The sequence below is a fragment of the Protopterus annectens genome, chromosome 3.part0, assembly GCF_019279795.1.
Source record: "Protopterus annectens isolate FY-2018-M chromosome 3.part0, PAN1.0, whole genome shotgun sequence".
Taxonomy (NCBI): Eukaryota; Metazoa; Chordata; order Ceratodontiformes; family Protopteridae; genus Protopterus; species Protopterus annectens.
In genome coordinates, this window is record NC_056731.1 from 1,084,798,742 (window position 1) to 1,084,820,811 (window position 22,070).

Consider the following 22,070-nt stretch of genomic DNA (forward strand, 5'->3'; position numbering starts at 1 on the left):
GCATTCATATTTCAGGGGAAAAGGTATACATATACAAGACTACCACAGGGATATTGTGAAAGTCCAACGATATTCTCACAAGAAATGGCAAGCAACTTGGCGGGATTCACCCCACCAAGAGGCAGTCAGATTTTACTTTATGTTGATGACATCTTGCTGGCAGCCCCCACCCAGCAAGATTGTAGAGAAGATACCATAGCACTTCTACAATTTTTAGCCGCTGAAGGACATAAGGTAAATAAAAGTAAACTGCAGCTTTGGAAAAAAACAAGTTAAATACCTGGGATATGTAATATCCAAGGAAGGCAGAACATTAGATGAGGACAGGAAGATAGCAATTTTGCAAGCACCAAAACCCACTACCAAGAAGGAAATGATGTCCTTCCTAGGTACAACTAATTTTTGCCGGAGCTGGATTCCAAAATATGCTTTGGAATCTGCACCGCTAACAGACCGTATATATATATATATATAAGAAGCCTATGGCAGCACAGGATTTGTTACAATGGACACCGGAAGCAGAATCTGCTTTCTGCAAACTGAAGCAGTTAATAGCGTCCTCATTAGTTCTGGGATTACCAAACTACCATAAACGTTTTTTCCAAACTGTAGATTGTAAGCAGGGTTACATGACATCAGAACTAACACAGCAGCATGGGGATAAGCAATGCCCCATTGCTTACTATTAATCACAACTAGACCCAGTGGCATGATCCTTAACCCACTGTGTACAAGCAGTAGTTGCAGCTGCAATGGCAGTACAGGCTTCAGCCTCAGTAGTCTTATTCCACCCTTTCACTTTTAGAGTACCTCATGCAGTCGCGATTATTTTACTACAAGAAAAGGTGGCATATCTTTCCCCTGCTAGGCATCTTTCCTGTATGACTATATTGTTGAGCCAACCTCATATGACAATAGAGTGATGCATGACTTTGAACCCTTCTACTCTGCTCCTGACTCCTGCAGATGGCACACCACACCGCTGCCTGCAGGTAATTGAGCAAAAGACACTACCTAGAAAAGATCTCACGGATGTCCCCTTGGATGATGCCGAGGTGACATACTACGTGGATGGCTCATGCAAAAGGAGTCCTGCAGGACAGAACCTAGTAGGATATGCAGTAGTTTCTGATACTGAGATTATAGAATCAAAACCTTTACCACACAACTTATATGCACAGGCAGCAGAATTGATCGCCCTGACATGGGCATGTACCTTAGCAAAGGGTAAATGTGTAAACATTTTTACTGACAGCCAGTACGCTTTTTCTACTGTACATGTTTTTGCGCAACAGTGGAAAAAGCGAGGAATGATAACATCTACTGGCAAACCTATCAATCATGCACAGTTTATTTTAGATCTTTTAGAATCTATTCAGTTACCACAGAAAGTAGCCATTTGTAAATGCACAGCTCACACCAAGCAACAAGATAGGATTTCAAAAGGTAATGCGAGAGCTGATACAGCTGCAAAACAAGCAGCTACAGAAATATTTCTTTTAAATGAGGAACTACAACCCTCTGAGATTTTAAATTTAGAAATGTTAAAAACAATGCAGACACTCACTACGCAAGCCGAAAAACAACGATGGGTAAAACGAGGAGCAATTCTCGAAAAGGGGCTGTACATCTCTAGAGAAAGGAAACCGATACTACCATCTAATTTGTTTAGATATGCAGCTTTGTTGAGCCATGGGCAGTGCCATGTCTCAACAGGGGGGATGGTACAGCTGGTGAACCAGGTGTTCACAACATACGGATTTACAAACTACTCTAAAAAATTTTGTTTGACGTGTCAGATTTGTAACAAACATCATACACAGGGGGCATTAAAGCCCAAGCAAGGGAGTTTCCCTACACCACCATATCCGTTTCACACTATCTGTATGGATTTCATAGAATTGAACAAATGTGAAAATAAGAAGTATTGTCTTGTCATTGTAGATATGTTTTCCAGGTTGGTGGAAGCCTTTCCAACCAAAAATACAGATGCAGCCACGATGGCAAAAGTACTTACGGAAAGAATCTTCAGTGACAATGGTACACACTTTGTAAATCAAACCATACAGCAGTTAAGTAAGTATTTTGGTATTTCTTTAAAAAATCATTGTGCATACCATCCACAATCTGCAGGGCTAGTTAAAAGGCATAATGGTATATTAAAAAACAAATTGAGAAAATTGATAGCTGAGACAGGGAAAAACTGGATAAACTGTTTACCCCTTACACTGTTGAGCATGAGATCTGTTCCTACAGCAAAAGGATTGACTCCTTTTGAAACGTTATTTGGAAGGGCTTACTATACACCCCAGTGGAAACTTCCCATGTCATCAAACCAGGAAGCTGATTTTACACTAGCTGAATATATGAAGAAATTATTGAATTCTAAACATCTGTTGCAGTCAAATTCTGTTTCAGATAGAAAACAAACCGAGACATCAGAAGTGGCAGTGACACCCGGAGACTGGGTGAGGATAAAAGTTATCAAGAAGAATTGGTCATCGTCAAGGTGGGAAGGTCCCTACCAGGTGATTCTTTCAACACCCACTGCAGTCAAGATAGCAGACCGAGCTTCGTGGATCCACCTGACGCACTGCAAACTAGTTAAGAACTTTGAACTGGACAAAAAATCTTACGTCTCCATTGGGGCCCTCAGCACAAAGTCTGGCTACAAAGGGGGGTCAGATCAATAGGACTGATCTATCTCAACCCCAGTGAAGAAACCATCGGTGCTGAAGGTCCTATTAGGGCAGAGAGTAAGAACACGTGTCTGAAATAAAGATGACAGAATCCAATAAGATCCAAATGTACCTATTCGGAAGAGTCAGAGAAAACAGGAATGCAGAACAACCGTTTCCTCGGAAGTATTGCATAGCCATCCTGTTGACTGTACTAGTGACAATAATCTTTTTGTTGTGGCCATTCCTTTTCTCAGCCACACAAACTGGACTAAACAAGCGTGAAGAGTTGTACGCAGAGTGGCACCCAAACTTCAACATTTACCAGGCAATCAAATATGTGTATGCTGAGACCTTCAATGTTTCGAATTGCTGGATTTGCACAGCTTTGCCAACAGCATACGGGGGGTTATTGCTAACTTCAGTCCCCCTAGGAGCCAACAAGACCTGGGAAAACTTAGTCTATGGTACATCAGATGTCATATCACAAGATAAAGTAGCATTGCACTTGTCTGTTCGACAGAAGGGGACTGTGTGTTTTTACAAAAATGATACAGTTCAGGTGGGTTGGAGCAATTGCAATGTGACTGTTCGATATAGATGCTACAATAAGACTGATAACACAGGATCCTATTGCAACACGAGCTATGATTCATTTGTTGAACTGATGCATAGGACAACTGATGAAGTAAAACATAATGCTGACCTTTATAGACAACTGTCTATGATAGACAAAAAAAATGTTTCATCCAGAGCCAGGACATAGTAAAGTTACTACCAAAGTAGAAGACTGTTATTTTGTATGTGGAAGAAAAGCATATAAGTGGTTACCTGAGAATTGGTCCGGCAGTTGTTATTTGGGTTACCTGGTTCCGGCCATATGACACACAGCAGTTTTACCTCAAGGGAAAATTCGGAATGTTCGATGAGAAATCAAGAAGCCTGTCAACCCAGTGGGGCAAATCAATGCAGGCTGGAAAAACCATCATGCTGTGGGCTTAGGGAAAAATGGACTGTCACATATGGACTTGGGTGATGACATCATCTTGTGGGCAGGTGTACTGCCAGCATATGGAGTAACGAAATCAATCTGGGAACTGAGAAAATTGTCTAAACTTCTCGAAATAATGAGCAATGCAACCTTTTCTGCCCTAGAATTGGTGACTGATGAATGGAATGCCATGAGAACTGTAGTGCTTCAAAACCGCATGGCTCTCGACTTCACCCTAGCGGTGAGAGGAGGTACACGTGCTTTAATCCAGGAGGAGTGCTGTTCGTATATTCCTGACCACAAACACGAGATAGACAATCATCTTGAGGTAATTCAGCAGGTGTCAGCTATGACCAAACCAGGACCAAATCCATTGACAGACTTTTTCCAGAGATTGTTTGGGGGGGGGGCAGTATCCTGATGAACATCCTGATTGCCACCTGTGTAGGAATGATCCTACTGGTGGTATGTGTGTGCTGCTGCATCCCCTGCATGAAAAGACTGATTAAAGACTTTATAGACATGTCAGTTTCAGAAACCTTATACCAAGGTGCTGAACTTGAAGAATTTTTAAAAAACTGAAAATGCTTTCTTAAGTTTAAACTGAATGACTCTCTTAACTGCAAATCCTGAGTAGGAAGAGGTTAGGGGAAGAAAAACTGTTTATGCTTATCTTGAAAGTAGAATAAAAGTATTAAAAGGGGGGAAATGTTAGAAAAATATGTAATAGTAATATGCATGCTTAGTGCATTTGAGATTTAAAAGGGTTAATACATTTATTCTGTTCACACTGCATGAATCTGCACAGCTATTAGAAACTTAACAAGAAGCATTCTATTTCTGCTAATGTCATGAAAATAACAAGAAGTAATTCACTTCTGCTAATGTCATGGAACTTAACAAAGGGATATTCATTTCTGCTTATGCCATGAGAAAACATGCAGCTGTTAGAAGCTATTGATAAAGAAAACAATAGATGCTTGAAAGTTTAAACCGTAGTCAGCATTACTTGTACTAAAACTAGAAATGTACCTTGAATCTAGACAAAATGTAACACCTGTATTAGAACAGCACAATAGAAGAATTGAAATGTTGAAATGTACTGACATAAACCCAAGGCCAGGTTGTTTTTCTCAAAATGTTTTGCAGAATGACAGATAATTTAACTTGGTCAGCAATAAGTCTAGCAACATTTTCTGTAGAACATACAGAAAGCTGGGTCTAACTACGTCAGCAAGAGAATGGTAACATTTTCTGTGTAACAGGAAGATAACTGTATAAGTATAACCTATTAATCATTAATAATTCAGACAAATCCTGTGCCTACATGCTTTGTCTCCTTGCTGCAAGTAATAAACGGTGCCTTGCTTGAACCTAACGTGAATTGGTCTTTGAAGTTTTTTCCTTTGAAAATCAGGTACTATGCCAGACTGGGTACTATCCTCAGAGGTAGACATATGTACACTGGATCCAGGTCCCTGCTGGGACTGGGCAGAGCCACGTGCACATGATCTTCTAGGATGGTCTATGGACAGCTCACCCCAACATTGCTGGGGCTGGTACTGGCACTACGGGAGTGGCTGTGACTTGATGGACGTCCACGGCGACTGCCAGCTGCTGATGTTGCTGGCATATGTCCACGTAGACGTCTCAACCATCCCGCACTGTCATGACACATGGACATGACATTGCGGAGGACATCTAATGTCTTACCCCAACGTCTATCAGTGACTTCAGTGTGATTACGGATGGCACCTGCTAGGTCACAGATACTGTCAATTACATTGGTGTTATGTGCCTTCTGTGCCCTTAGTCCTTGTCTGGTGTACCGTTCCATATGTGCCTGTGCCTCCATGACAGCCTGGAACATGCGTGAGGTTGTAAGACCTGTGGCACGTCTGCCAGGGGCATGATGACCAGCAGTGCCCTGACGAAACCCCTGGACATCTGCCTATGTGGTACCGTTCCAGACATCTGGCTATGGCTGCTGTGTCTGGATGCATGTGCCATAGATAGCACACTGTCCTGGCCATTGCCGACTGTACACTGTCCCTAAGCTAAGGGCATTGGTGATGATGGATGTATTGGCAGTATGACTGTGTGCATGGATGGGGAGGACACTTGTGTACTGTTGATTGGTGGCCCAACAAGAGACCCTGGCAAACATGCCTGTGCCTCAACACACCTATCCTCATTATCACTATTTGTGTCAGTGACATCAGGTTCCCTGCTGCAGTGAACCAGCCCAACCTCAGCACCTGTGAGAGGAAGACAGGAAACACACTTTACGATCTGTACATGATGTCAGAACACATGCACACATGCACACATGAACACATGCACACATGCACACATGAACACATGCACACATGCACACAAATGCACTCCTCACTAAAGCAGACACACACACACACACACACACACACACACACACACACACACACACACACACACACACACACCACCAGCAATCCAGAACATACTCAATAGCAGTTGATGGTGGGGTACAGTATCACAAGCCAAACAGTCATATCACACATGTCAGCATGCTGGACGTGTGCTGCTCAACAGCATGCAGTGCGAGTGCAGACAGTCCTTGCTACTAACAGTATACATGGCTTTGATGCATGTGTGTTGTTGTTCGGTGATTGGCCTCACCCTGGAACGCAATGTATACATGGACACAATATTGCTGAGCAAGTATTAAAAGCTCTTTACTGTCCTGTGCACCATCACTCACAGGTATACATACCATGGCTGGATGTGTATCTGTGTGTCACATAAATATCCATTTCTGATTAGAGCATCTGTGTCTTTAGCAAATAATTGTGGACACAGGTTTAGCCCATGCATGCTGTGTATACACACAGGATCAGTGGTGCATGTATACCTGCTGGAATACCATTGGTCCACATAGCCAATGTACAGTAGTTATGGTGAGTGTAGAACATATTGTGGACATGTCAGTGCCAGCCATGACATGGCATGCTACAACACAACTGTAACATTTAACATCACACATACCCAATGTGTGTCATGTGAGCTAGACACTCAATAGCATTACAAAACATATATGTGTCAGTTTGTGCAAAAGATTGCTATGCATATTGTGTATAGGTGCATATGTTTGCACAAATACAACATTGAGGTGTATAGCAATAAAGCTATGTGTAGTACTGTGGTTACTATAACTGGATGGGGTGTAGTACCATAAGCCATCATCATGCAGCATCATGTGGTCACTCAAGGCTACTAATGTGTGCCAGACCAGCACCTATCATGCTGTACCTGAACTGCAGTACTATGGCTACATCCACCATTTCATGGCCAGTTGTTACATGGGTTTGTAAGGTATGCAATAAGGAGCATTGCCAAACATGAATGTGTTGTGTGTGGAAGAGTGTCTCACTGCCCCATGATAGGCATCTACCCCTCAGGTATATTATGTGTGCTGTGTGGATGACATTTGTGATACTGGAATGTGACTTTACAGATGGTGTGTGAATACGTCATGTGTAGCATATTAACATGTTCTGTGTATGACATAGTTGTGTATGTTGTGTGCATGTTTATCAAATCTGCCTATCTAATGGCCACTACAGTGTAGCCACATTTGTTTGGGATGCTCTGTGTATTGCATGTGTTTGAGACACCTAATCACATTACTGAGATGTGCATAGTATCACAGCAAACATGCGCAGCATGCATTATGCGTAGGTGTGTTACATGTGTACATGGCCTACACCTTACCTATGATGTGCATATTTTATTTGCAACAATAAATGTAGAACACAGTCACCAGAATGGGTCTGCTGCCTTGCTATAACACCAGAGGGACCTACAAGGATATGAGACAGTTTGTCAGTGGCAGCAACTGTGGCATTGCTACTGTGGGTTTGCAATCTTACAGTAGTACAACTGTTTACATTCACAGGCCTACAGATTTTGTTCCAAATGATCAGTATTGCACAACACCAGGCTCCACATCTTCTAACTGCACAGTACACATCTCACATATGCATGATCTACCAATAGAGGTAACAGTAGTCTACAGATATGCCATGTTACCTGCACGCTCCGTGTGAGCTTGCTGGGTGGCACCAATCTCCATGACGATACATGTTTGCTGCTGTTGGTGTTGGTCAGGAGCCACCAGGCTCAGGAGCAGCTCATCCACTCTGGTGAGGGGGGGTGGATGGTAACCCCACCACCTGTAGCAAGCTGTTGTCTATGGACATCAGACGCACACTGCCAGACATGTCTAAGTAAATCAATGCAGTGATGGCGTACCTGCTCATATGTCCGGTTATGCGTGCCTATGTCATTTACCCTACAGACAACATCTTGCCACAGTGCAGTCCGCTCATGCTGGTCCTGGCTGGTTCTTGAGAATAGCACTTTGTAGTGCTGGATCAGACTGCTTGTAATGATGTCGTCCTCAGCACTACTATAGCTCGGGTTGCGACAGTGGGCCATGATCCCTGGAAGACAATGAAACAATATGATTGAGCAAGTCATATGGTACACTTAACATTATACAGTACAGATATCACTGAACTGCCATATATAGCAACCTATTAGCTGTCAGAGGATACACACTTTCAATACCACATATCAGTACTCACCCCACAACTGCCTGACAGTGCCTGGCACACTGTGTATATTACACCATGTTCTGCACAGCTACAAAGTAAAATCACTATGTAAGACTATACAACAGTACATGGCACACTGTTTGTGACACAATGCACCACCTAGCCGCAGAAGGTATAGATCAAGCTAATGCATAACGTAATATGTCCTCCATCGCAATGATTGTATAGTCCAGTTATAGTATTACCATTATACCACACTACTTGCTGATGGCAACCCCCTGCCTAATATATGTGCACATTCATGAATATGGGTGGCATACTGCTGTACTAGACTATACATGTTGCTAGATATGCACTTATATCCTGTAACACACATATGACAGAGGGCATGTTACAGGCATACCCACACACACATCCAGACATACTTACAAGACACAAAGGTATGGCAACCCAGATGAGCTTTATGTGTGTATCATACAGTACTGTGTGTCAGTACTTACAAAACCTTAAGCCTGAGGTATGTAATCTGTGGGGACCACAGGGAACATACAAAACAGTGGTTCCAAGCAATGTGGACATACACCATACTGTGCTGTTTAGGCCTACAGCTTCAGGTAGTACTACTGTTCATACAGGAGTTGGATTCACCAGTAGTACCAATCAATAGGCATACATGTACTGCTTTAGCCTCCAATGACACACCCCAGTCAACACCAAGGGACTACGTCAGACTGTATGCCATACTGCTTTTTCTGCCTAGCAATAGCATGCACATCTTTTGCTGGGATCAAAGCTAGGACACAAAATACTGTGTCAGAAACAGTTTCCCACTAGGCTACCCACATATACACAACTTGGACACATACACCAACACATTGACCATTACACTCAGTCAACCTCACATAGCATGTATTGCAACAAGTACATGTAGGTGTGTATAGGTTCATAGGTAGGTACTAGGCTATTGGCCCTAGGGCCTATATAAGCCTAGCCAAACGGAACCCTGGCCTTTGCCACCCAAGGAAATTAATTTCCTGTGCCCCTGTCAAGCAGAGCCACAGAGGTGATCCCCGGGGTGTATTACCTATCTCCCATCCAATCATCAAGATTATTCATGAAGAGTGCTACTGAGGAGCTTTGTTTGCTATTGATAGGTAGTTTTTTCCAGAATATGGGAAGTCTCTGATATAGGAATCTATCCCTCCAGCATGTTCTGTGTATTGTGGTGACAAGGTTTAGGTCCCTAGAGCTTGTAGCTCGGAGGAATTGGGATTTCTTTACATGGAGCATGTCCAACAGCTCTTGGTTTGACATAGCTTTGTATGTTAGGCAGAGATCACCTCTGAGTAGGCGATATGCAACAGTGTAAAGCTGGTATTTTGTGAGATGGTCTGCATAGGGCATCTGTTTGAGGCCAGTAATCCTCTTTGTGAGATATGTCTGTGGCCTTTCCAGTTGTTGTAGATGTCTTGTGAGTTACATACCAAAAGGGGCTTTGTACTCTATAATGGGTCTTATGAGTGATGAGTAGAGGGGAATAATGACCTCTTTTTCCTTGGATGAGAAGCCTTTTGTGATGAGATGTGCCACGTAGAAGGGTTTCTTGACTAGTGTGGCACTGTGATCATCAAAGTGGAGACTACTGTCCACCTGAGTCTCAAGGTCTCTTATCAAACTTTCGGTGTTAAGTAGACTACCACCTATGTGGTAGTTCATGGGTACCGAGTTTTTACCAAAAGGGATAACAATGCAATTTTCAGCATTGAGCCTGAGGCCATACCTTTGACACCAGGCATTTGTCTCACTATATATGACTCTCTCTCTCTCTATATATATATATACATACATACATATACACATCCATTGGTGTACATATACATATACATATAGGCACATATACAGTCCATCTTTCATGGTGGGAATATCAATTATGCAAAGGGTGTGAGGTATACAGTAATGTAATGATATTGCACAGTCTTGTGAGAAATGCATTGAAGGTGTTCTCAGCCCATGTAGCTTTAGCAGACCTCACTGGCTGCAACATTACAAACTTAACAAATCACACCCACAGTGTTTAACCACCACATGTCATATATCAGCACTGTATGCTGTCTTGTTTGCCACACACTACAACATACATACAATGCACATAACAACCTTCACCAACATATATATGTCCACCCTTCACATACAGTTGCAGTATGTCCCTTGCTCTATGCACATGTACAGATGTTAATATATCTGACACATATATATCTCTCCGTATGTGTGTTCCATAGACACACAAGGTCCACACTGTTGTAATTCCCTGGACCTCACGGCTGACCTGTTGGGCCTTGCTGCAACATGAACAGGTGTCACATGTGAGCACACAGTAATATTAGAGGGTGTGTATATAGCTACAAAAGCTAGATTAGCATACTAGCCTGGTACAGCAGTTGCCAATGCTAAGCTACACATTAATATGACTATCATGCATGTGTTACTCTGTCACATCCATGTTTATATAGCTGTTTGAGCTACTCCCCCAAACAGCCATTGTCCACACTACTGTACCGAACACAGATAACATGGATCAGATGTTTGACATTTAATGCTGAGCTACAAATGTTACAGTTATGTCCCCCTGCACACAGCTACACACGGATTTGTCCAAGGCAGTAGTTATGCTGGACATCTGTGCATAGATATGTACTGCTGACACATATTGACGTTTCAAAGTATGTAGAGTACTCTTCAAGAACATTTACTACATGCCAGTAAATACATATCTGTTGCATACCTTTCCTTTGTATGTGTTGGTATTATTAATTTCCATGTTCCTTTTTTATTGTTTGCTTTTGCTGTTAATGTTTCTCTCTCTCTCTCTCTCTTTCTGTCTCTCTCAGTGTCTGTAATGGAGTGATTGCATGTGTGGGCAGCAAGTATAGCCTGCTTTTATAGGTATCTGCACATGTGCATGTGATGGCCTCTGCACCAATTGGTGGCCACCATTTGGTAATTTCATGCAGCCTGGTGAGTGGTAATTGCAGTACTCACTGTCATAGCAACCCAATGCTATAAATTGCTAAGTCAGGTAGGCGTAGCCCTTTCAGCTTTCCAAAGTGGGGCTCATACTTGTTTGCTGTGAACACCGTTGTTTAAGTCAGAAGGTTGGTATAGTTTTTATATCTGAAGCTAGGGGTGTAGCCAGTGAATTAAATGTTGTACTCAGACCTGAATGTTGCCACTTCCAGTACACACTTGTCAGTGTAGAATTGTACTCACCCCTGCAAATGCTAACACAAGATACATGGGAGTATGTAGTTTCTTTTCTACTTATACAATTAACTGCCATACAAAATTAGTTATTGAGATGTATTCTTTTGGCACATGAACTGTTTGTGAACTGCTATACTGTGACTATTAATGTACTCACTTCTGAACAGTTTGTGCTTTTTTAGTGTTGACATTAGCACAGGCTGCTCATGAAAACTGGGCAATTCCAGTACTGAGTATGCCTGCCTACATCCTTGGTAGACCCTGAACACACAGGTATATTGTACATTTGGGTAGGGATGCAGACGTACAGAGAGCATTATGTATTATTGAGTGAATGTTAGCTTGCTGGACTTAAAGGGTTGCTGTGTACCTGTTAGTTTATCAAGGCAAGTAGTCTGTCAGCATAGCTCCCAACTGTGGACCTATCCAGATGGTAGCCAGATGTTAGCCTATTATTCTTTGTCTGCGCAAGGCACAGGTCTTTTCAGCACTGGTACAATGGCATTGTTACAGTCAGTTGCTTCCAGTGCATGGCTACATCCTTTGGTATTTCAGTGTTGTACTCCTACATAACGGTATGCTTGTGGAACTCCTTCCAAAGCTATTTGCACAGTGTGTAACAGCAGAAAAGCTGATATGCCTGTGTGTTTCTGCCTCTGCCAGGCCTCTGAAACACTCAGGTATATATTTGAACAAAGTCAGGGAAAGGTAGGTAAAAGTGAGGTGCACCTTCAAAATAATAGAGACAGTAAGTGTAGACTTCGAGAGAACCTGTGCATATGGATTACTACACCTTTTCTGTAGTACAAGCGGTGTCTAACTCTTATTATTGTCATTATTAATTAAGTGTAATACCCCACCTTTCTACCTAACATCAGTACTTTTCAGAGGGATTCAGAGGGACACAGCTAACATATGTTTCAAAATCAGTGACATCCCTGAAAAGTACTCACAGTTGGGATGTATGTCCTCTGCACTAATCAGATATGCCACTGTTTGTCCTGCTATGATACTGTGTGTGGGTTGTAAAGTGCTGCTGAAACATTATTTCCTGCTAGAACGGCTGGTTCTCTTATCACAGTCATGTAATACAATTCCACAACAACTGCTGGTAAAGTTCCACAGAACAAGTTTTTTGTTATGGCATTCCTATTTTTCCTTTACATTCACTCATTCTGATGCATGATATATTTATTTCAGCACCAACTTGCTGTGTGGCTTAGTGGTACTTCATGCAGTCTAGTGTGTCCAAGGTTCAGGGTTCGAGACTGACAGAGGTGTTTTATTTTGCTGCTGAGCAGAACAAGGGCCCTGACATACAGAGTGACAAAGGCACTTTTAAGCAGTTGTAAGTGGGTTTGCGTGGGTTTGCGCGATGCTTAGCAATGCTTAGCTAAGCTCACACAAGAGCGCACTCATGCAAACCCGCTAACAACTGCTTAATAGTGTTTACTCCCGCTAACTCCCACGCTCATTTCTTTGAAAGAAAAGAAAATGGGGAGATAGGAAAGTGGTGAAAAAGGGGCCAAAAGAGGGAAAGACAGTAGGGAAAACAGCTTGGGATGTGCAGGACGGGTGTAGGGAAGGTCCATAGCTGCCCATTTCGTTAACAGCAACAGCTGTGCATATGCAATAAATTTGGAGGGAAATATGAAACCTTCCACCCCTGAGACAGTGGTGAGGACAACAAAGTATGTTGTACTGCCAATTAAATATCAGTTTATGTGTCAAGCGGACATGTGTGCAAAATGGGCAGCTATGTATGGGGTGTAATTTTTTTTTGGAAGCAGATTGCCCTTTTTTTTTCAGGTGAGAGTGGAATGTGGGGTAGGGAAAGTAGGTATATTTGGGGAGGTAAGTTGGGGAGGTAAACAGACAAGACAAACAAGATGCATACAGGGGCGGAATATGACACATGTGGTGGGTGAACACCATTGACGGGGAAGGATGTTTGGAAATCGCAAGCCCATGAGCCAACAGATGACAAAAGTGGAAGTGAAATCCCCACCCATGGGCTGTCACCACTGCACCTTCACAGCCCAGAGGCTGGCTGTGCTGGGGGCTGCGTGGGAGGGGCAGGCTCACCCGTGAGTCGCACCACTCGTGCCTCAAGCTGGTGTAGAGGATCAGCAACAGAAAGCTCAATCTCCCTACACACCACAGCCCAGACCGTTCGGAGGGTGATAGGTGGCCCTCCTCTGCCCACGCTTGCATGAGGGGGGTGAGCCCCATCCCCTGCAGCACTTCCACCTGAAGATGGCACAGGGCCAATGGAGGAGGAAGTCACAGGCTAGGCACCGGATCTGCTGGTGCCAGGTGCCATCACCAGCTGAGGTGGGACAGGTGGGTCCGCTGGGACCGGCCTTCCTATACATTCTATGTTTAAGAGGATTTAATGAAAATGTGGGTTAGTAACAGTCAACAGCATTCCCAATTAGTTATAACAGCATGCAGAAGTATTGCCATTAACCCAACACACCAAAGTTCCATCAGTTGAACAGCAAGCATGACACATGCATATATAGAACAACAGTGGACATTACAACAGCATGCAGGTTTAATTGGTGGCAACACACCACAAATATTGTGGTATTTGAACAGGGCACATGCATTGAAATAAATGCAGATATTTATAAACCAATAGGACATATGTCCCAACAAATGTTTTGAGATTAGACATACCCATTGAGGTGTGGAATTGCATTTTTTATGCACATACAGTAGGGTGGAAAACGATAGCTCCATTAACAACTTATATATCCTTCTAGTTTACACTACATTCCTATTAACTGCAGTTATATGTCCCCTACATGGATTATTACACTACCCAATTGTCATTAAATTGGGAAATGGGTTTTGCTAGATCTTTACATACATGGGCTGTATCTGACATACAAACTGTCCGGGATGTAGATGTTACTGCTACATATTTTGTGAGTTGCTCAGACACACTACTGCTGAGATGGTACACTGACAGCTCTACTTTCCTATATTTATCTAGATATGTTTAGGTGAAATGATCAGTTATATGTTAACAGCTCCCTACATTTCTGCCAGCACAATGACATTTCTGGGGAACACAATACCAAGCTACTCATGTGCCAGATTAACCTGTATATGCTGGGCATGAACCAACAGTTGAGGACTGTAAATATGCTTAAAATCTACTGGCACTCCCTTCATCCACTTTATATGGGCCTACCTAACTGTGTGTTAACAGCGCTTAATACAACAGTATTATTTCTATAATGCAAGAGTACAACATATCAAAGAAAATGACACAGACACACTCCAGGAATTATACCTTTATTAAAGACTTATAACACTTTTCTAGAGGCTCTCTCATTTATTTTATATAACAGTACATGCAGAATAATTATTAGAGAATTATAATACCTTTATTTATTGTGTTAAAACACTTTTTTCAGGCTCTCTCATTTATTTTACATAACAGTACAAACTGGATAATTACTAACCTGCCTGGTGGCGCAGCCTTAGCAGCCTATCTGCATAGGCTTCTTGATTCACAGCATGGATACCTGCAGCTGTGAAGTCAATGAAGTGATATTGAGACATACCTATCTATAGTATAGACTAGAATAGCAATTCTTACATACTTAATTCCATGGCTACTTACTCAGTGGTGGGGCATTTTCCATCTCACGGGCCTCCTGGATCCACTGGTCTAGTTGACCTGCCATATGTCTCTTCAGGTCTGCATGGTGGTGTCTGACCTGCTCACCAGTCCGAGGGACACCTGTGGCACTGGTGAGTTCATGAGCTAGATGGTCCCAGGCTTCCGTTTTGTATTGGGTGCCCTGGTACTGGCACTGCAGGAGTCTATCCTCTTGATTAAGGACAAGGAGCCAAACCATTACTTTTGACTCCTCAATGCCCCAACGTTGCACTTGAAAACGAGAGCCCTCTCCAGCACTGGCCATTGCTGCCTGCAGATGGGAGCTACTACCAGTTATGGCAAGTATTCCTGCCTATGGAGCTTAAATATGCATCATTTCCTGCACTTATTTGTGACTGGCCAATTTTGAAAAAACTCAGCTGAAGGCACACCAGCTTAGCAATGGGTAAACTTCCATTGATATGTATGTGTGTGTTGAAAGTGCATGCTTATGAAAAGCTGTCATGGCTTAGTAGTTCAGTACTGTGATTATGGTGCACAGTATCCCGGGTTTGAGGCCTGTCATTGCTTTTTATTTTACTACTGGCCAGACCGGCTAGGAGGTGTGGCTGTGTTTAGCCAACTTTGCTCAACTTTGTCCAACATTGCTCTAAGTTGCTCTACGTTGCTCTTTGTTACCTAACGTTGCCCAATGTTGCTCGACGTTGCGCTAGTTAGTGCGCTGCGCAGCTACGCACAAACATGTTTTGTTTGCACTAGTTTGCCCGATGCGCAGCTCCACGCAAAGCTATTGCGCTAGTTAAAGCAGTGCTAAGCTATGAGCAATTATACTTAAATGTGCTTAATACTGGTAAACTTTGCTTAGCAGTGCTTCACATTGCTTAATATATATTACTTATGCATTCATCAGTATGCATAACCATTTCACCTTCTTATATATATATATATATATATATATATATATATATATATATATATAAAACATTCGTTCACTACTACATAAGCCATTTCAATGTTTTTACTAAAATTTAAATGATAAATGTCAGGAATTATTTTTATATACAGATTTCCAACAGAAAATAGAAAGGGGAGTGGTGGGACTCAAACCAGGAATGCCTCCTCTTTGTGCAAAGGCTCTACCACTATGCTATTGCTATTTTGCTTAATTTGCATATAAGTTTCTTATTATCCTCTTCGATGTCTAAACGGCTAACTGTAGCTAAGCAATGGGCAAACATGCGCAAATACGGGCAGCTATATCGGGAATAATAAAAAAAAAATTAAAAGTTTTACATTTTATAATTGTACAGGGGTTTAGAATGTGGGGGAGTGTAGTACTGGGTATGTACACATTTGAGCAGACTCGCTCATGTCAGTTGACATTTCCCAATTGAGAGACTTGCACGGGCATGGATATTTGGACTTGTCAGCAGTCCAACATGCCCCCTGCACTCGTGCATGCTCCATGTTAGCCTTAGAGTTGAGGCAGTGCGCCCTCATTAATATGCATGGCGCGCTGCCGTCTTACTCTTAGACTGGCGTTTCCGTGTAAGATTAATTTAGTCTTACATGGAGGATTCAGGAATCCTGGGGATAGTGTTGCTACAATTATATATATATATATATATATATATATATATATATGTATTGATGTTTTGCAGCAAGAACAGGCCACTTGCTATAATCATTGCTTATACCTGAAGATATATTTTGCATTTGAGCTGGCAGCCTCAAGTAATAGCTGGTTACTTTTTTACAAATGTATAAAACTGTGTACAACTCATGTTAAAATTTAGCTTGACCTGTCACAAAGCCTTGACAAGAGACACAGTCATTCTGTTTCTTGGATCAGTCCATGCATTCCCATGACTGAAAAAATCCTTTCCACAAAGCTATTGCTGGGGGGAACTGAAAGAGCAAACTGCACCAATCTGTGAAGAGGTTTGCAGTCTGGAGCTTTACTAAAAAAGTCACCCAACATTCACTTACAGATGCCTCTGTCATCTGTAACAGGGCTGGCAATGCAGCAAAGTGCAGTAGTCTGAGCAAAGTGCTTCACTGTCCACATCCAGTTGGAAAATGTCTGCAACTGTATGCAGTTCTGGCCAAGTTATAGGATATTGGAGCCTGAAGACCTGCATAGCTTTAAAGGGACTATTATCATAGGCAAACCTCTTCTGTAGGTAACAAAGTGCTTTAGTATAAAAATCACAGAAGGTCCTACAGACCTACTGTGTCACAGCTGGGGTAAACTGCTTTAGGGCAGATGAAACTTTAGCATCAAAGAATTCGTCATCTAGCCTTTTCTGCAGCTCATCTTTAAGACTTGTCATCACTGTGTACAACTCAGTAGCAGAAAGAGTCTTGCTTTCAAGCTTTGCTATAGACTTGAGGAATATCTGCAGGATGCACTGCATGAAATGTATGTGGCACTCTGCTCCGAGATATCCCCACTGATGCCATCCTCATCAGCCTCTACAAATCTGTAGATAAGTGGGTGGCAGTCCTCAGGCTCTTGACTAATAAAAACTTTTAATAGTGAGCCAGCATTCTACCAGCCTTGCCACAGCTGGGAACAAAGACAGCCACCTTGGGACAACATGCTGCATGATTTCCTTAATGTCCTGCTCTAAGAATGAATAGAAGTCCTTCAACAGTGCCAGTTTTTTTTTTTTTTATTGCAGATGTTAAAAACGCATTATATACTTTCAAAACTGGAGTCTCCACATCAAACCTTGCAAGGGACTTGCTTACATGCTTTACACCGTTACATATTACAGGACATAAACAGCTTGCTGCAATGATGTGAGGCACCTCAGATTTCAAACCTTTAAAAACAGATCTGTGTTTTCCATAATTAACAGAGACATTGTCTGCAGCATAGCTATCAATGTTTTGTACTTTTATTTCTTTCTGCACAAGCATCTCCTTTATTCTTGTAAAGATGCATTTGGCATTTCATTATGATCCTCATAGAAATCCAGAAGATTCTGTTATCTGCCATGGCTGTGACTGAAGTACTGAATAACCAGGTGGAGCATATTTGCTATTCCCTTCATTGGATACATCTGATCCCAGTAAGAAATAGGAATTGCCAAGTTACTGCAGAAGGAGCACCTCTGAATGAGGTGCCAAGTACATTCATTACAATACTCTCAGATTTTGTCTTCCCACAGCAAAATTTCAAAGCCAAAGTAGAATCAGGGGGGAAGCTGTCTGTGCCAACTTCCCTCCACAGTCCATGGATACATATGAGTTATTGCATTTCACTCCATGATAGACTGCCATGACTTCAGCTATAGTCACTTTGGAAGCAGTCTTATACAAGTGGTACAGTGAATTATCTTCTGTTTAAACTGTGAGCTTTGGCCGGTTAAGACCTGCATGATATCAATTGAACGCATAAGTGTAGCTAAGTAACTTTTATCTGCACGTTTTAAAGTAATTTGTTTGTGTTGCATTGAGCAATATCTAGCTAGAAGTTAACTGTTTTTTCAGTAGTGCATGTGGTATTTTCAGTTAAGGCTTGTTAAAAACCTGCATAGCCAGTGATAGGTGGGGGTAGTAGTTTCCTTCATTGTTATTCAGTTTCTGTCTTATACAAATGGTACAGTGAATTATCTTCTGTTTAAACTGTGAGCTTTGGCCGGTTAAGACCTGCATGATATCAATTGAATGCATAAGTGTAGCTAAGTAACTTTCATCTGCACGTTTTAAAGTAATTTGTTTGTGTTGCATTGAGCAATATCTAGCTAGAAGTTGACTGTTTTTTCAGTAGTGCATGTGGTATTTTTCAGTTAAGGCTTGTTAAAGACCTGCATAGCCAGTGATAGGTGGGTGTAGTCGTTTCCTTCATTATTATTCAGTTTCTGTCTTATACAAGTGGTACAGTGAATTACCTTCTGTTTAAACTGTGAGCTTTGGCCGGTTAAGACCTGCATGATATCAATTGAACGCATAAGTGTAGCTAAGTAACTTTTATCTGCACTTTTTACAGTAATTTGTTTGTGTTGCATTGAGCAATATCTAGCTAGAAGTTGACTGTTTTTTCAGTAGTGCATGTGGTATTTTTCAGTTAAGGCTTGTTAAAAACCTGCATAGCCAGTGATAGGTGGGGGTAGTTGTTTCCTTCATTGTTATTCAGTTTCTGTCTTATACAAGTGGTACAGTGAATTATCTTCTGTTTAAACTGTGAGCTTTGGCCGGTTAAGACCTGCATGATATCAATTGAACGCATAAGTGTAGCTAAGTAACTTTTATCTGCACTTTTTAAAGTAATTTGTTTGTGTTGCATTGAGCAATATCTAGCTAGAAGTTGACTGTGTTTTCAGTAGTGCATGTGGTATTTTTCAGTTAAGGCTTGTTAAAAACCTGCATAGCCAGTGATAGGTGGGGGTAGTAGTTTCCTTCATTGTTATTCAGTTTCTGTCTTATACAAGTGGTACAATGAATTATCTTCTGTTTAAACTGTGAGCTTTGGCCGGTTAAGACCTGCATGATATCAATTGAACGCATAAGTGTAGCTAAGTAACTTTTATCTGCACTTTTTAAAGTAATTTGTTTGTGTTGCATTGAGCAATATCTAGCTAGAAGTTGACTGTGTTTTCAGTAGTGCATGTGGTATTTTTCAGTTAAGGCTTGTTAAAAACCTGCATAGCCAGTGATAGGTGGGGGTAGTAATTTCCTTCATTGTTATTCAGTTTCTGTCTTATACAAGTGGTACAGTGAATTATCTTCTGTTTAAACTGTGAGCTTTGGCCAGTTAAGACTTGCATGATATCAATTGAATGCATAAGTGTAGCTAAGTAACTTTTATCTGCACTTTTTAAAGTAATTTGTTTGTGTTGCATTGAGCAATATCTAGCTAGAAGTTGACTGTTTTTTCAGTAGTGCATGTGGTATTTTTCAGTTAAGGCTTGTTAAAGACCTGCATAGCCAGTGATAGGTGGGTGTAGTAGTTTCCTTCATTGTTATTCAGTTTCTGTCTTATACAAGTGGTACAGTGAATTATCTTCTGTTTAAACTGTGAGCTTTGGCCGGTTAAGACCTGCATGATATCAATTGAACGCATAAGTAATTTGTTTGTGTTCCATTGAGCAATATCTAGCTAGAAGTTGACTGTTTTTTCAGTAGGTCCCCACCCACCCTCCCTGTTTTTTTCTTGGTGTTAATCTTGGTGGCTTTGAAACTGCCCGCCCCACTTGTAAATTTGCACTTGGATACTCCTCCTGGGCCCATCTCATTTGCTCACTCAAAAAAAAAAAAATGTTATCTGCTTTTACTGTATTTGTGTTTCTTCCTACTTTATTTTGCTTTTGCGTCATCTTAGAAGTACTCAATTGTATTTATTACTGCTTAGTGTAACTCACTCAAAGCCTTTTAGTTTAAGCACATGGGCTTCAGACCAGTTGTTTTACATTAGGAAGGTTTGTGCCCTGCACTGTAGTGGCAGGACAGGTAGCTTACATCCTTCTAAGTTGGGAACTGCTGATTGAGGGCTCAGTGTCTGTTATTCTAAAAGTGTATTAGTTCTGATTTAAGCACTTGGGCTTCAGGCCAGTTATTTTACATTAAGAAGGTTTGTGGTCTGCACTCTTGTGGGAGGAGAGGCTGGACTCTGCCCTTCTGAGCTGGGAATTTCTGGTTAGAGGCTTATAGTGCCTGCATATTTTAACTGTTTCTTACTAAATTGGTACACCTTGTTTTCTGTAGCATAGACTAGATCCAGGCCTGCTGAATCTAGCTTTGTTTATATAACTTGAGCACTAATCCTGGCATTCTTTAAAGTATTCAATTGTATTTATTACTGCTTGGTAGTAACTTGATTAAAGTGTAGCTATCATTCTAAGTCTTTTGGATTAAGCACTTGGGCTCAGACCAGTTGTTTTACATTAGGAAGGTTTGTGGCCTGCACTGTGGTGGCAGGACAGGTAGCTTACATCCTTCTAAGTTGGGAACTGCTGATTGAGGGCTCAGTGTCTGTTATTCTAAAAGTGTATTAGTTCTGGTTTAAGCACTTGGGCTTCAGGCCAGTTATTTTACATTAAGAAGGTTTGTGGTCTGCACTCTTGTGGGAGGAGAGGCTGGAATCTGCCCTTCTGAGCTGGGAATTTCTGGTTAAAGGCTTATAGTGCCTGCATATTTGAACTGTTTCTTACTGGAATTTGTACACCTTGTTTGTTTTAGCATAGACTAGATCCAGGCCTGCTGAATCTAGCTTTGTTTATATAACTTGAGCACTAATCCAGGCATTCTGAATCTAGCTTTGTTTGTATGCTTGTTTGCTTGTTATTTCCCTGAAATGCTAATTCCACTTAAAATGAGGCTTTTCAGCACTTCTGTGGATCCCTAGTGACAATTTCCTTGTTTCACTTGAAAGAAAGTTACTGTTTGTCATTTTTGCATTTAAGTTACCTGTAACACATTGCATTTAAGTTACCTGGCACTTGCTCACTAAAGCAATTATATAAGTCAGCACTAAAAAATTAAAAGCACTACACCCTCACAAACTCCCCTTGAGTACCTTGTTTCCCATTGGCCTTTTTTTTTTCAATTATAAAGGAATTCCCAATACTATTCTAGTATGTCCAAAGGTCAGTTGTCAATCTCCTCCCCGGTCCAGCTGGTGAATCTGGGAATCTTGAGGCAATGTTACAACTGTCTCATGTACACAGACAACCCTCTCCTCCTCCCAACAAATTCCAACACATGTGAGAGATGCAACCATATAGCCAAACTGGAGGCTAAGCTCTCTCAACTCAGTACTGGCGAAACCTGTCAGGAGGAGAAGGAAACCACACTCACTACAATTCCAGTCTCACATAGACCTACCACGACAGCAAACCAAACACATAAACACACAAAAACATACTTGGAGGCTCTAAATAAAAATCTGCCTAAGCAGCAGA